Raw genomic sequence first — 14,749 nt, forward strand, 5'->3', positions numbered from 1 at the left:
ATCCCACTGTCCACCTCGCGCTCCCAAGAGTACCGGAAATGAGGGACACTACATACAAAGAGCTTGTATTCCAATTCAGACCAAGATAAACACAAAATCTCTTCTCTCACCGCCTCTTGACATCCAGGGGAAGGTCTATGAAGTGCACGTAGACTCTTACGTATCATGCCCATGTATAGGCAGGAAGAAGAACAGAGCCTCGATTTCAGACTTTCCACTTCCTGGTCAGGAAGTTTGTGCCAAATGAGTTCTGTTTGACTCACAGATATAATTCAAACGGTTTTAGAAACTAGAGAGTGTTTTCTATCCAATAGTAAAAATAATATGCATATTGTACGAGCAAGAATTGAGTACGAGGCCGTTTGAAATGGGCACCTTTAATCAGAGCTACTCAATACTGCCCCTGCAGCCATAAAAAGTTAATGCAATCGCCGTGTTAGAATTCTAAAAATAACTTCATTATGACATCCAGCTTACGTTATAGCGAGAGAGTGCCCAAAATCTGGGCGCAAACTAATAGTACACGTTCGACAGATATATGAAATATCATCATAAAATGGGTCCTACTTTTGATGATCTTCCATCAGAATGTTGTACAAGGGGTCCTTTGTCGGGAACAATCGTTGTTTGGTTTTAGAATGTCCTCTTCTCCAGTCAATTAGCACGGAAAGCTAGCAAAGTGGCGCGAAGCTCTCCTTCGTGAACAAACGCAGACAACGCAACACGCCTAACGTCCCGAAAAAATTTCAATAATCTAATAAAACTATATTGAAAAAACATACTTTACGATGATATTGTCACATTTATCAAATAAAATCAAAGCCGGAGATATTAGTCGTCTATAACGACAGCTTTTCAGAAGGCAATACCAGGTCCCTTCACGCACCTTCCAGAAAACAGGAAATTGGTGTCATGTCATGCCAAGAGCTTTTATTCGACCTCAGATCAAGTTATACACTCCATTTCTTCTCTCACTGCCTGTTGACATCTAGTGGAAGGCGTATGAAGTGCATGTATACTAATACATATCAAGAACATTTATAGGCAGGCCCTAGAACAGAGCATCGATTTCAGATTTTCCACTTCCTGTCAGGAAGTTTGCTGCAAAATGAGTTCTGTTTTACTCACAGTAAAACAGTTTTACTCACATAATTCAAACAGTTTTAGAAACTAGAGCGTGTTTTCTATCCAATAGTAATAATAATATGCATATTGTACGAGCAAGAATTGAGTACGAGGCCGTTTGAAATGGGCACCTTTTATCCAGGCTACTCAATACTGCCCCTGCAGCCATAAGAAGTTAACGCACGCACACATTCATCCCTCCTCCCTGCTCCGTTATAAGATAAGTTAACAATGTGGGTCGACACACAAATTAACTTCTGTCTTAGTACATACATTTCACACTTGTCAGTGTTCATATTTAAGATATACAATATTTATTATACTTATCAATGTTGTGGATGAGCGCATTGTTTGTTCTGTTTCTCTCTCTCTTTCCATCTCGTTGCTTCCGGGTATGCTGGAAAAGGACCCGAGCTAAGGGATTGGGCTGACTTTATAGTGCCTGTCCCAAATGGCTCATTAACCTGTTGAGGACAGAGGGCGCTGTTTTCACTTTGGGGGAAAATCGTGCCCAATTTAAACGGCCTCGAACTCAATTCTTGCATAGCACAATGGATTAGCAGTCCATCGCCTTAACCACTCGGCCACCTCATCCTTTTTCCTTCTTGTGGCAGTTGCCCCCACAAACTGTAGTTGCTGTATTTAAACACTTGATTGAAATCAATGAAAGTTAAGCATAGCAACTGCAGGGCCATGTGTCGATCCCATCGAGACATTTAACAAATGTGTTGTCAGGCCGAGTGGTCTACAGTGCTTGATTAAGTGTGGGGAGGTTTCGGTTCAAATCCCACCGTTGAGGTTGCCCTTGGTAAAGCTATTCTTCAATTCCTGAATCTTATCAGTTTGCTCTAGGATTGTGCAGGGATTCTATATTCATGTGGGGCCATGCAAGAGAAGAAAAAACATCTGTTTTGCGAAGATGTTTGTGTTCCAATCCACACATGTAGTTCATCGGCTTCACCACTCAGATACCAAGTCCTGTGCTTTCGCGGTGGCAGTGGGCCATCTTATCAGTGTTTGCGAGAGTCAAAATCTTCCAATGCCATACAAAACCAAAGTTTTTTTGTGCGCACGATGAGGATGGGATTCGAACCCATGAGTGCATAGCACAATGGATTAGCAGTCCATCGCCTTAACCACTCGGCCACCTCATCCTTCTTCCTTCTTTTGGCAGTTGCCCCCACAAACTGTAGTTGCTGTATTTAAACCCTTGATTGAAATCAATGAAAGTTAAGCATAGCAACTGCAGGGCCATTTGTCGATCCCATCGAGACATTTAACAAATGTGTTGTCAGGCCGAGTTGTCTACAGTATTTGATTAACTTCTCTGGGATAGTTGGGACGCTAGCGTCCCAACTGACAAGCACCCCCAACCCCCCCCTCACTGATTAGCATCGCGTCACAATTAAATAGTAGCATCTAAATATGTAAATATCATTAAATCACAAGTCCAAGACACCTAATGAAAGATACAGATCTTGTGAATAAAGCCACCATTTCAGATTTTTAAAATGTTTTACAGGGAAGACACAATATGTAAATCTATTAGCTAAACACGTTAGCAAAAGACACCATTTTTCTTTGTCCACCATTTTATCTCAACACCAGTAGCTATCACCAATTCGGCTAAACTAAGATATTGGTAGCCACTAACCAAGAAAAAACCTCATCAGATGACAGTCTGATAACATATTTATTGTATAGGATAGGTTTTGTTAGAAAAATGTGCATATTTCAGGTATAAATCATAGTTTGCCATTGCAGCCACCATCACAAATCTCACCAAAGCGACTAGAATTACTACAGAGAGCAACGTGTTTTACCAATTTACTCATCATAAAACATTTCTTAAAAATACACAGCACATAGCAATGGAAAGACACAGATCTTGTGAATTCAGACAATATTTCAGATGTTCTAAGTGTTTTACAGCGAAAACACAATAAATCGTTATATTAGCATACCACATATGCAAACGTTACCCCACCATTGATTCAAGCCAAAGAGAGCGATATCGTTATCATCGCCAAAATATATTAATTTTTTCACTAACCTTCTCAGAATTCTTCCGATGACACTCCTGTAACATCATATTACAACATACATATAGAGTTTGTTCGAAAATGTGCATATTTAGCCATAAAAAACCGTGGTTATACAATGACAATACTAGCAAAACTAGCCTGAAAATGTCGGTCACCATCTTTCACAGTGATCTTGTCTCATGGATATCTATTCATAAACTTGACTAAAAAAATATAAGTTGGACAGCTATCGAAAGACAAATTAGTTCTTAATGCAATCGCTGAATTACATTTCTAAAATTATCCTTACTGTGCAATACAGGGTTCGCCAAGCGAAGCTATACAAAACAAAATGGCGGCATAAGCGTTTAACAATTTTCGACAGAAACACGATTTATCATCATAAATTGTTCTTACTATGAGCTGTTCTTCCATCAGAATCTTGGGCAATGAATCCTTTCTTGGGTCTAATCGTCTTTTGGTCGAAAGCTGTCCTCTTGCCATGTGGAAATGCCCACTAACCTTCGGCATGAACTGGAAACGTGCCCAGTGGTTCAAAGTGTCTCAGAAAGCAATGCCTCAAAATCGCACTAAACGGATATAAATTGCTATAAAACGGTTTAAATTAACTACCTTATGATGTTTCTAACACCTATAACGAGTAAAAACATGACCGACGCTATATTACTGGCTAAACCAAGGCTTGGAAAAAGGCAAGTCAGATGTCCTTCTTGCGTTGAGCGCAGAGTCCAAAAGAACGCTACTTCCGGTATTTGGTGATTTATAGAGCCAATGATTGCCAATCGACTCCATTCAAATTGTCACCACTTACTGACATCTAGAGGAAGGCGTGGGCAGTGTTTGTATCCTCATAGGATTTAAAATGGCTTTAAAACTGATCTGGAACCAGAGGCCAAGAGTTCTGAAAACTCACTCACTGGGAGGAAAAGTGCTGTAGAATGAGTTCTGTTCCACTCAGAGACATAATTCATACGGCTATAGAAACTAGAGAGTGTTTTCTATCCAATAATAACAATAATATGCATATTGTACGAGCAAGAATTGAGTACTAGGCAGTTTAATTTGGAGACCAATTTTCCCTAAGTCGAAACAGCACCCCCTATATCCCAGAGAGGTTAAGTGTGGGGAGGTTTCGGTTCAAATCCCACCGTTGAGGTTGCCCTTGGTAAAGCTATTCTTCAATTCCTGAATCTTATCAGTCGCTCTAGGATTGTGCAGGGATTCTATATTCATGTGGGGCCATGCAAGAGAAGAAAAAACATCTGTTTTGCGAAGATGTTTGTGTTCCAATCCACACATGTAGTTCATCGGCTTCACCACTCAGATACCAAGTCCTGTGCTTTCGCGGTGGCAGTGGGCCATCTTATCAGTGTTTGCCAGAGTCAAAATCTTCCAATGCCAAAGTTTTTTTGTGCACACGATGAGGATGGGATTCGAACCCATGCGTGCATAGCACAATGGATTAGCAGTCCATCGCCTTAACCACTCGGCCACCTCATCCTTTTTCTGTCTTGTGGCAGTTGCCCCCACAAACTGTAGTTGCTGTATTTAAACCCTTGATTGAAATCGATGAAAGTTAAGCATAGCAATTGCAGGGCCATGTGTCAATCCCATCGAGACATTTAACAAATGTGTTGTCAGGCAGAGTGGTCTACAGTGCTTGATTAAGTGTGGGGAGGTGACAACAGCCAGCTCAAGTGCAGGGCGCGAAATTCAAAATATATATTTTTTTTAATATTTAACTTTCACACATTAACAAGTCCAATACAGCATATGAAAGGTACACATCTTGTGAATCCAGCCAACATGTCCGATTTTTAAAATGTTTTACAGGGAAGACACAATATGTAAATCTATTAGCTAACCACGTTAGCAAAAGACACCACTTTTTTACTCCACCAGTTTTTTACTCCATCAGTAGCTATCACAAATTCGACCAAATAAAGATATAAATAGCCACTAACCAAGAAACAACTTCATCAGATGACAGTCTGATAACATATTTATTGTATAGCATATGTTTTGTTAGAAAAATGTGCATATTTCAGGTATAAATCATAGTTTACATTGCAGCTACAATCAGAAATTGCACCGAAAGCAGCCATAAAACTTACAGACACCAACGTCAAATACCTAATTACTCATCATAAAACATTTCTGAAAAATACATAGTGTACAGCAAATGAAAGACAGGCATCTTGTGATTCCAGCCAATATTTCCGATTTATTAAGTGTTTTACAGCGAAAACAAAATGTAGCGTTATATTAGCGTAGCCACAATAGCCAGAAACACTTGGGCGCCGACGACTAGTTCACATCTACGACAGATATATGAAATAGCATCATAAAATGTTTCTTACTTTTGCCGATCTTCCATCAGAATGTTGGACAAGGTGTCCTTTGTCCAGAACAGTTGTTGTTTGGATTTAGAACGGCAACTTTCCCTCTTCATTTAGCACGCGCAATAGCCCAGTGGCACGGATCTCTCCATCGTCAACAAAGTCAGAGAACGGAACACGGCAAAACTCCCGAAAAAATTTCAATAATCTGATTAAACTATATTGAAAAAACATACTTTACGATGATATGATCACATGTATCAAATAAAATCAGAGCCGGAGATAGTAGTCGTCCATAACGGCAGCTAAACAGAAGGCAATCCCACTGTCCACCTCGCGCTCCCAAGAGTACCGGAAATGAGGGACACTACATACAAAGAGCTTGTATTCCAATTCAGACCAAGATAAACACAAAATCTCTTCTCTCACCGCCTCTTGACATCCAGGGGAAGGTCTATGAAGTGCACGTAGACTCTTACGTATCATGCCCATGTATAGGCAGGAAGAAGAACAGAGCCTCGATTTCAGACTTTCCACTTCCTGGTCAGGAAGTTTGTGCCAAATGAGTTCTGTTTGACTCACAGATATAATTCAAACGGTTTTAGAAACTAGAGAGTGTTTTCTATCCAATAGTAAAAATAATATGCATATTGTACGAGCAAGAATTGAGTACGAGGCCGTTTGAAATGGGCACCTTTAATCAGAGCTACTCAATACTGCCCCTGCAGCCATAAAAAGTTAATGCAATCGCCGTGTTAGAATTCTAAAAATAACTTCATTATGACATCCAGCTTACGTTATAGCGAGAGAGTGCCCAAAATCTGGGCGCAAACTAATAGTACACGTTCGACAGATATATGAAATATCATCATAAAATGGGTCCTACTTTTGATGATCTTCCATCAGAATGTTGTACAAGGGGTCCTTTGTCGGGAACAATCGTTGTTTGGTTTTAGAATGTCCTCTTCTCCAGTCAATTAGCACGGAAAGCTAGCAAAGTGGCGCGAAGCTCTCCTTCGTGAACAAACGCAGACAACGCAACACGCCTAACGTCCCGAAAAAATTTCAATAATCTAATAAAACTATATTGAAAAAACATACTTTACGATGATATTGTCACATTTATCAAATAAAATCAAAGCCGGAGATATTAGTCGTCTATAACGACAGCTTTTCAGAAGGCAATACCAGGTCCCTTCACGCACCTTCCAGAAAACAGGAAATTGGTGTCATGTCATGCCAAGAGCTTTTATTCGACCTCAGATCAAGTTATACACTCCATTTCTTCTCTCACTGCCTGTTGACATCTAGTGGAAGGCGTATGAAGTGCATGTATACTAATACATATCAAGAACATTTATAGGCAGGCCCTAGAACAGAGCATCGATTTCAGATTTTCCACTTCCTGTCAGGAAGTTTGCTGCAAAATGAGTTCTGTTTTACTCACAGTAAAACAGTTTTACTCACATAATTCAAACAGTTTTAGAAACTAGAGCGTGTTTTCTATCCAATAGTAATAATAATATGCATATTGTACGAGCAAGAATTGAGTACGAGGCCGTTTGAAATGGGCACCTTTTATCCAGGCTACTCAATACTGCCCCTGCAGCCATAAGAAGTTAACGCACGCACACATTCATCCCTCCTCCCTGCTCCGTTATAAGATAAGTTAACAATGTGGGTCGACACACAAATTAACTTCTGTCTTAGTACATACATTTCACACTTGTCAGTGTTCATATTTAAGATATACAATATTTATTATACTTATCAATGTTGTGGATGAGCGCATTGTTTGTTCTGTTTCTCTCTCTCTTTCCATCTCGTTGCTTCCGGGTATGCTGGAAAAGGACCCGAGCTAAGGGAATTGGGCTGACTTTATAGTGCCTGTCCCAAATGGCTCATTAACCTGTTGAGGACAGAGGGCGCTGTTTTCACTTTGGGGGAAAATCGTGCCCAATTTAAACGGCCTCGAACTCAATTCTTGCATAGCACAATGGATTAGCAGTCCATCGCCTTAACCACTCGGCCACCTCATCCTTTTTCCTTCTTGTGGCAGTTGCCCCCACAAACTGTAGTTGCTGTATTTAAACACTTGATTGAAATCAATGAAAGTTAAGCATAGCAACTGCAGGGCCATGTGTCGATCCCATCGAGACATTTAACAAATGTGTTGTCAGGCCGAGTGGTCTACAGTGCTTGATTAAGTGTGGGGAGGTTTCGGTTCAAATCCCACCGTTGAGGTTGCCCTTGGTAAAGCTATTCTTCAATTCCTGAATCTTATCAGTTTGCTCTAGGATTGTGCAGGGATTCTATATTCATGTGGGGCCATGCAAGAGAAGAAAAAACATCTGTTTTGCGAAGATGTTTGTGTTCCAATCCACACATGTAGTTCATCGGCTTCACCACTCAGATACCAAGTCCTGTGCTTTCGCGGTGGCAGTGGGCCATCTTATCAGTGTTTGCGAGAGTCAAAATCTTCCAATGCCATACAAAACCAAAGTTTTTTTGTGCGCACGATGAGGATGGGATTCGAACCCATGAGTGCATAGCACAATGGATTAGCAGTCCATCGCCTTAACCACTCGGCCACCTCATCCTTCTTCCTTCTTTTGGCAGTTGCCCCCACAAACTGTAGTTGCTGTATTTAAACCCTTGATTGAAATCAATGAAAGTTAAGCATAGCAACTGCAGGGCCATTTGTCGATCCCATCGAGACATTTAACAAATGTGTTGTCAGGCCGAGTTGTCTACAGTATTTGATTAACTTCTCTGGGATAGTTGGGACGCTAGCGTCCCAACTGACAAGCACCCCCAACCCCCCCCTCACTGATTAGCATCGCGTCACAATTAAATAGTAGCATCTAAATATGTAAATATCATTAAATCACAAGTCCAAGACACCTAATGAAAGATACAGATCTTGTGAATAAAGCCACCATTTCAGATTTTTAAAATGTTTTACAGGGAAGACACAATATGTAAATCTATTAGCTAAACACGTTAGCAAAAGACACCATTTTTCTTTGTCCACCATTTTATCTCAACACCAGTAGCTATCACCAATTCGGCTAAACTAAGATATTGGTAGCCACTAACCAAGAAAAAACCTCATCAGATGACAGTCTGATAACATATTTATTGTATAGGATAGGTTTTGTTAGAAAAATGTGCATATTTCAGGTATAAATCATAGTTTGCCATTGCAGCCACCATCACAAATCTCACCAAAGCGACTAGAATTACTACAGAGAGCAACGTGTTTTACCAATTTACTCATCATAAAACATTTCTTAAAAATACACAGCACATAGCAATGGAAAGACACAGATCTTGTGAATTCAGACAATATTTCAGATGTTCTAAGTGTTTTACAGCGAAAACACAATAAATCGTTATATTAGCATACCACATATGCAAACGTTACCCCACCATTGATTCAAGCCAAAGAGAGCGATATCGTTATCATCGCCAAAATATATTAATTTTTTCACTAACCTTCTCAGAATTCTTCCGATGACACTCCTGTAACATCATATTACAACATACATATAGAGTTTGTTCGAAAATGTGCATATTTAGCCATAAAAAACCGTGGTTATACAATGACAATACTAGCAAAACTAGCCTGAAAATGTCGGTCACCATCTTTCACAGTGATCTTGTCTCATGGATATCTATTCATAAACTTGACTAAAAAAATATAAGTTGGACAGCTATCGAAAGACAAATTAGTTCTTAATGCAATCGCTGAATTACATTTCTAAAATTATCCTTACTGTGCAATACAGGGTTCGCCAAGCGAAGCTATACAAAACAAAATGGCGGCATAAGCGTTTAACAATTTTCGACAGAAACACGATTTATCATCATAAATTGTTCTTACTATGAGCTGTTCTTCCATCAGAATCTTGGGCAATGAATCCTTTCTTGGGTCTAATCGTCTTTTGGTCGAAAGCTGTCCTCTTGCCATGTGGAAATGCCCACTAACCTTCGGCATGAACTGGAAACGTGCCCAGTGGTTCAAAGTGTCTCAGAAAGCAATGCCTCAAAATCGCACTAAACGGATATAAATTGCTATAAAACGGTTTAAATTAACTACCTTATGATGTTTCTAACACCTATAACGAGTAAAAACATGACCGACGCTATATTACTGGCTAAACCAAGGCTTGGAAAAAGGCAAGTCAGATGTCCTTCTTGCGTTGAGCGCAGAGTCCAAAAGAACGCTACTTCCGGTATTTGGTGATTTATAGAGCCAATGATTGCCAATCGACTCCATTCAAATTGTCACCACTTACTGACATCTAGAGGAAGGCGTGGGCAGTGTTTGTATCCTCATAGGATTTAAAATGGCTTTAAAACTGATCTGGAACCAGAGGCCAAGAGTTCTGAAAACTCACTCACTGGGAGGAAAAGTGCTGTAGAATGAGTTCTGTTCCACTCAGAGACATAATTCATACGGCTATAGAAACTAGAGAGTGTTTTCTATCCAATAATAACAATAATATGCATATTGTACGAGCAAGAATTGAGTACTAGGCAGTTTAATTTGGAGACCAATTTTCCCTAAGTCGAAACAGCACCCCCTATATCCCAGAGAGGTTAAGTGTGGGGAGGTTTCGGTTCAAATCCCACCGTTGAGGTTGCCCTTGGTAAAGCTATTCTTCAATTCCTGAATCTTATCAGTCGCTCTAGGATTGTGCAGGGATTCTATATTCATGTGGGGCCATGCAAGAGAAGAAAAAACATCTGTTTTGCGAAGATGTTTGTGTTCCAATCCACACATGTAGTTCATCGGCTTCACCACTCAGATACCAAGTCCTGTGCTTTCGCGGTGGCAGTGGGCCATCTTATCAGTGTTTGCCAGAGTCAAAATCTTCCAATGCCAAAGAAAACCAAAGTTTTTTTGTGCACACGATGAGGATGGGATTCGAACCCATGCGTGCATAGCACAATGGATTAGCAGTCCATCGCCTTAACCACTCGGCCACCTCATCCTTTTTCTGTCTTGTGGCAGTTGCCCCCACAAACTGTAGTTGCTGTATTTAAACCCTTGATTGAAATCGATGAAAGTTAAGCATAGCAATTGCAGGGCCATGTGTCAATCCCATCGAGACATTTAACAAATGTGTTGTCAGGCAGAGTGGTCTACAGTGCTTGATTAAGTGTGCACAAGACAAAACAAGGATGAGGTGGCGAGTGGTTAAGGCGATGGACTGCTAATCCATTGTGCTATGCACGCATGGGTTCGAATCCATCCTCATCGTGCGCACAAAAAAACTTTTGGTTTTGTATGGCATTGGAAGATTTTGACTCTGGCAAACACTGATAAGATGCCCACTGCCACCGCGAAAGCACAGGACTTGGTATCTGAGTGGTGAAGCCGATGAACTACATGTGTGGATTGGAACACAACATCTTCGCAAACAGATGTTTTTTTCTTCTCTTGCATGGCCCCACATGAATATAGAATCCCTGCACAATCCTAGAGCGACTGATAAGATTCAGGAATTGAAGAATAGCTTTACCAAGGGCAACCTCAACGGTGGGATTTGAACCGAAACCTCCCCACACTTAATCAAGCCACTGTAGACCACTCGGCCTGACAACACATTTGTTTAAATGTCTCGATGGGATCGACACATGGCCCTGCAATTGCTATGCTTAACTTTCATTGATTTCAATCAAGGGTTTAAATACAGCAACTACAGTTTTGTGGGGCAACTGCCACAAGACAAAAAGGATGAGGTGGCAGTGGTTAAGGCGATGACTGCTAATCCATTGTGCTATGCACGCATGGGTTCGAATCCCATCCTCATCGTGCGCACAAAAAAACTTTGGTTTTGTATGGCATTGGAAGATTTTGACTCTGGCAAACACTGATAAGATGGCCCTGCCACCGCGAAAGCACAGGACTTGGTATCTGAGTGGTGAAGCCGATGAACTACATGTGTGGATTGGAACACAAACATCTTCGCAAAACAGATGTTTTTCTTCTCTTGCATGGCCCCACATGAATATAGAATCCCTGCACAATCCTAGAGCGACTGATAAGATTCAGGAATTGAAGAATAGCTTTACCAAGGGCAACCTCAAGGTGGGATTTGAACCGAAACCTCCCCACATTAATCAAGCACTGTAGACCACTCGGCCTGACAACACATTTTTTAAATGTCTCGATGGGATCGACACATGGCCCTGCAATTGCTATGCTTAACTTTCATTGATTTCAATCAAGGGTTTAAATACAGCAACTACAGTTTGTGTGGGCAACTGCACAAGAAAAAAGGATGAGGTGGCCGAGTGTTTAGGCGATGGACTGCTAATCCTTGTCCTATGCACCATGGGTTCGAATCCCATCTCACTCGTGCGCACAAAAAAACTTGGTTTTGTATGGCATTGGAAGATTTTGACTCTGGCAAACACTGATAAGATGGCCCACTGCCACCGCGCAAAGCACAGGACTTGGTATCTGAGTGGTGAAGCCGATGAACTACATGTGTGGATTGGAACACACACACTCGCAAAACAGATGTTTTTTCTTCTCTTGCATGGCCCCACATGAATATAGAATCCCTGCACAATCCTAGAGCGACTGATAAGATTCAGGAATTGAAGAATAGCTTTACCAAGGGCAACCTCAACGGTGGGATTGAACCGAAACCTCCCACACTTAATCAAGCACTGTAGACCACTCGGCCTGACAACACATTTGTTAAATGTCTCGATGGGATCGACACATGGCCCTGCAATTGCTATGCTTAACTTTCTTGATTTTCAATCAAGGGTTTAAATACAGCAACTACAGTTTGTGGGGGCAACTGCCACAAGCAAAAGGATGAGGTGGCCGAGTGGTTAAGGCGATGGACTGCTAATCCATTGTGCTATGCGCATGGGTTCGAATCCCATCCTCATCGTGGCACAAAAAAACTTTGGTTTTGTATCATTGGAAGATTTTGACTCTGGCAAACACGATAAGATGGCCCACTGCCCCCGCGAAAGCACAGGACTTGGTATCTGAGTGGTGAAGCCATGAACTACAGTGTGTGATTGGAACACAAACATCTTCGCAAAACAGATGTTTTTTCTTCTCTTGCATGGCCCCACATGAATATGAATCCCTGCACAATCCTAGAGCGACTGATAAGATTCAGGAATTGAAGAATAGCTTTACCAAGGGCAACCTCAACGGGGGATTTGAACCGAAACCTCCCCACACTTAATCAAGCACTGTAACCACTCGGCCTGACAACACATTTGTTAAATGTCTCGATGGGATCGACACATGGCCTGCAATTGCTATGCTTAACTTTCATTGATTTCAATCAAGGGTTTAAATACAGCAACTACAGTTTGTGGGGAAACTGCCACAAGACAAAAAGGATGAGGTGGCCGTGTGTTAAGGCGTGGACTGCTAATCCATTGTGCTATGCACGCATGGGTTCGAATCCCATCCTCATCGTGGCACAAAAAAACTTTGGTTTTGTATGGCTTGGAAGATTTTGACTCTGGCAAACACTGATAAGATGGCCCACTGCCACCGCGAAAGCACAGGACTTGGTATCTGAGTGGTGAAGCCGATGAACTACATGTGTGGATTGGAACACAACATCTTCGCAAAACAGATGTTTTTCTTCTCTTGCATGGCCCACATGAATATAGAATCCCTGCAAATCCTAGAGCGACTGATAAGATTCAGGAATTGAAGAATCTCTTTACCAAGGGCAACCTCAACGGTGGGATTTGAACCGAAACCTCCCCACACTTAATCAAGCATGTAGACCACTCGGCCGACAAAACATTTGTTAAATGTCTCGATGGGATCGACACATGGCCTGCAATTGCTATTTAACTTTCATTGATTTCAATCAAGGGTTTAAATACAGCAACTACAGTTTGTGGGGGCAACTGCCACAAGCAGAAAAAGGATGAGGTGGCCGAGTGGTTAAGGCGATGGACCTAATCCATTGTGCTATGCACGCATGGGTTCGAATCCCATCCTCATCGTGGCACAAAAAAACTTTGGTTTTGTATGGCATTGGAAGATTTTGACCTGGCAAACACTGATAAGATGGCCCACTGCCACCGCGAAAGCACAGGACTTGGTATCTGAGTGGTGAAGCCGATGAACTACATGTGTGGATTGAGCACAAACATCTTCGCAAAACAGATGTTTTTTCTTCTCTTGCATGGCCCCACATGAATATAGAATCCCTGCACAATCCTAGAGCGACTGATAGATTCAGGAATTGAAGAATAGCTTTACCAAGGGCAACCTCAACGGTGGGATTTAAACCGACACCTCCCCACACTTAATCAAGCACTGTAGACCACTCGGCCTGCAACACATTTGTTAAATGTCTCGATGGGATCACGACACTGGCCCTGCAATTGCTATGCTTAACTTTCATTGATTTCAATCAAGGGTTTAAATACAGCAACTACAGTTTGTGGGGGACTGCCACAAGACAAAAAAGGATGAGGTGGCCAGTGGTTAGGCGATGGACTGCTAATCCTTGTCCTATGCACGCTTGGTTCGAATCCATCCTCATCGTGTGCACAAAAAAACTTTGGTTTTGTATGGCATTGGAAGATTTTGACTCTGGCAAACACGATAAGATGGCCCACTGCCACCGCGAAAGCACAGGACTTGGTATCTGAGTGGTGAAGCCGATGAACTACTGTGTGGATGGAACCACACATCTTCGCAAAACAGATGTTTTTTCTTCTCTTGCATGGCCCCACATGAATATAGAATCCCTGCAAATCCTAGAGACTGATAAGATTCAGGAATTGAAGAATAGCTTTACCAAGGGCAACCTCAACGGTGGGATTTGAACCGACACCTCCCCACACTTAATCAAGCACTGTAGATCACTCAGCCTGACAACACATTTGTTAAATGTCTCGATGGGATCAACACATGGCCCTGCAATTGCTATGCTTAACTTTCATTGATTTCAATCAAGGGTTAAAATACAGCAACTACAGTTTGTGGGGAAACTGCCACAAGCAGGAAAAAGGATGAGGTGGCCGAGTGGTTAAGGCGATGGACTGCTAATCCATTGTGCTATGCACGCATGGGTTCGAATCCCATCCTCATCGTGTGCACAAAAAAACTTTGGTTTTGTATGGCATTGGAAGATTTTGACTCTGGCAAACACTGATAAGATGGCCCACTGCCACCGCGAAAGCACAGGACTTGGTATCTGAGTGGTGAAGCCGATGAACTACATG

At 41.6% G+C, this 14,749-nt stretch overlaps 6 non-coding genes across 6 annotated transcripts; 2 read left to right on the forward strand and 4 right to left on the reverse strand.

Annotated features, from left to right (window-relative positions):
- Positions 1-2,197: 2,197 nt before the first annotated feature.
- trnas-gcu lies at positions 2,198-2,279 on the reverse strand. The gene has a single exon. It is a non-coding gene; the product is annotated as a tRNA-Ser (tRNA).
- A 2,309-nt stretch (positions 2,280-4,588) lies between these two features.
- Positions 4,589-4,670, reverse strand: trnas-gcu. The gene has a single exon. It is a non-coding gene; the product is annotated as a tRNA-Ser (tRNA).
- Positions 4,671-8,026: 3,356 nt separating this feature from the next.
- trnas-gcu lies at positions 8,027-8,108 on the reverse strand. The gene has a single exon. It is a non-coding gene; the product is annotated as a tRNA-Ser (tRNA).
- Positions 8,109-10,427: 2,319 nt separating this feature from the next.
- trnas-gcu lies at positions 10,428-10,509 on the reverse strand. The gene has a single exon. It is a non-coding gene; the product is annotated as a tRNA-Ser (tRNA).
- Positions 10,510-12,349: 1,840 nt separating this feature from the next.
- trnas-gcu lies at positions 12,350-12,429 on the forward strand. Its single transcript has one exon. It is a non-coding gene; the product is annotated as a tRNA-Ser (tRNA).
- A 2,106-nt stretch (positions 12,430-14,535) lies between these two features.
- Positions 14,536-14,617, forward strand: trnas-gcu. Its single transcript has one exon. It is a non-coding gene; the product is annotated as a tRNA-Ser (tRNA).
- The last annotated feature ends 132 nt before the right edge of the window (positions 14,618-14,749 follow it).

The sequence above is a fragment of the Salvelinus namaycush genome, unplaced genomic scaffold, assembly GCF_016432855.1.
Source record: "Salvelinus namaycush isolate Seneca unplaced genomic scaffold, SaNama_1.0 Scaffold47, whole genome shotgun sequence".
Lineage (NCBI taxonomy): Eukaryota > Metazoa > Chordata > Actinopteri > Salmoniformes > Salmonidae > Salvelinus > Salvelinus namaycush.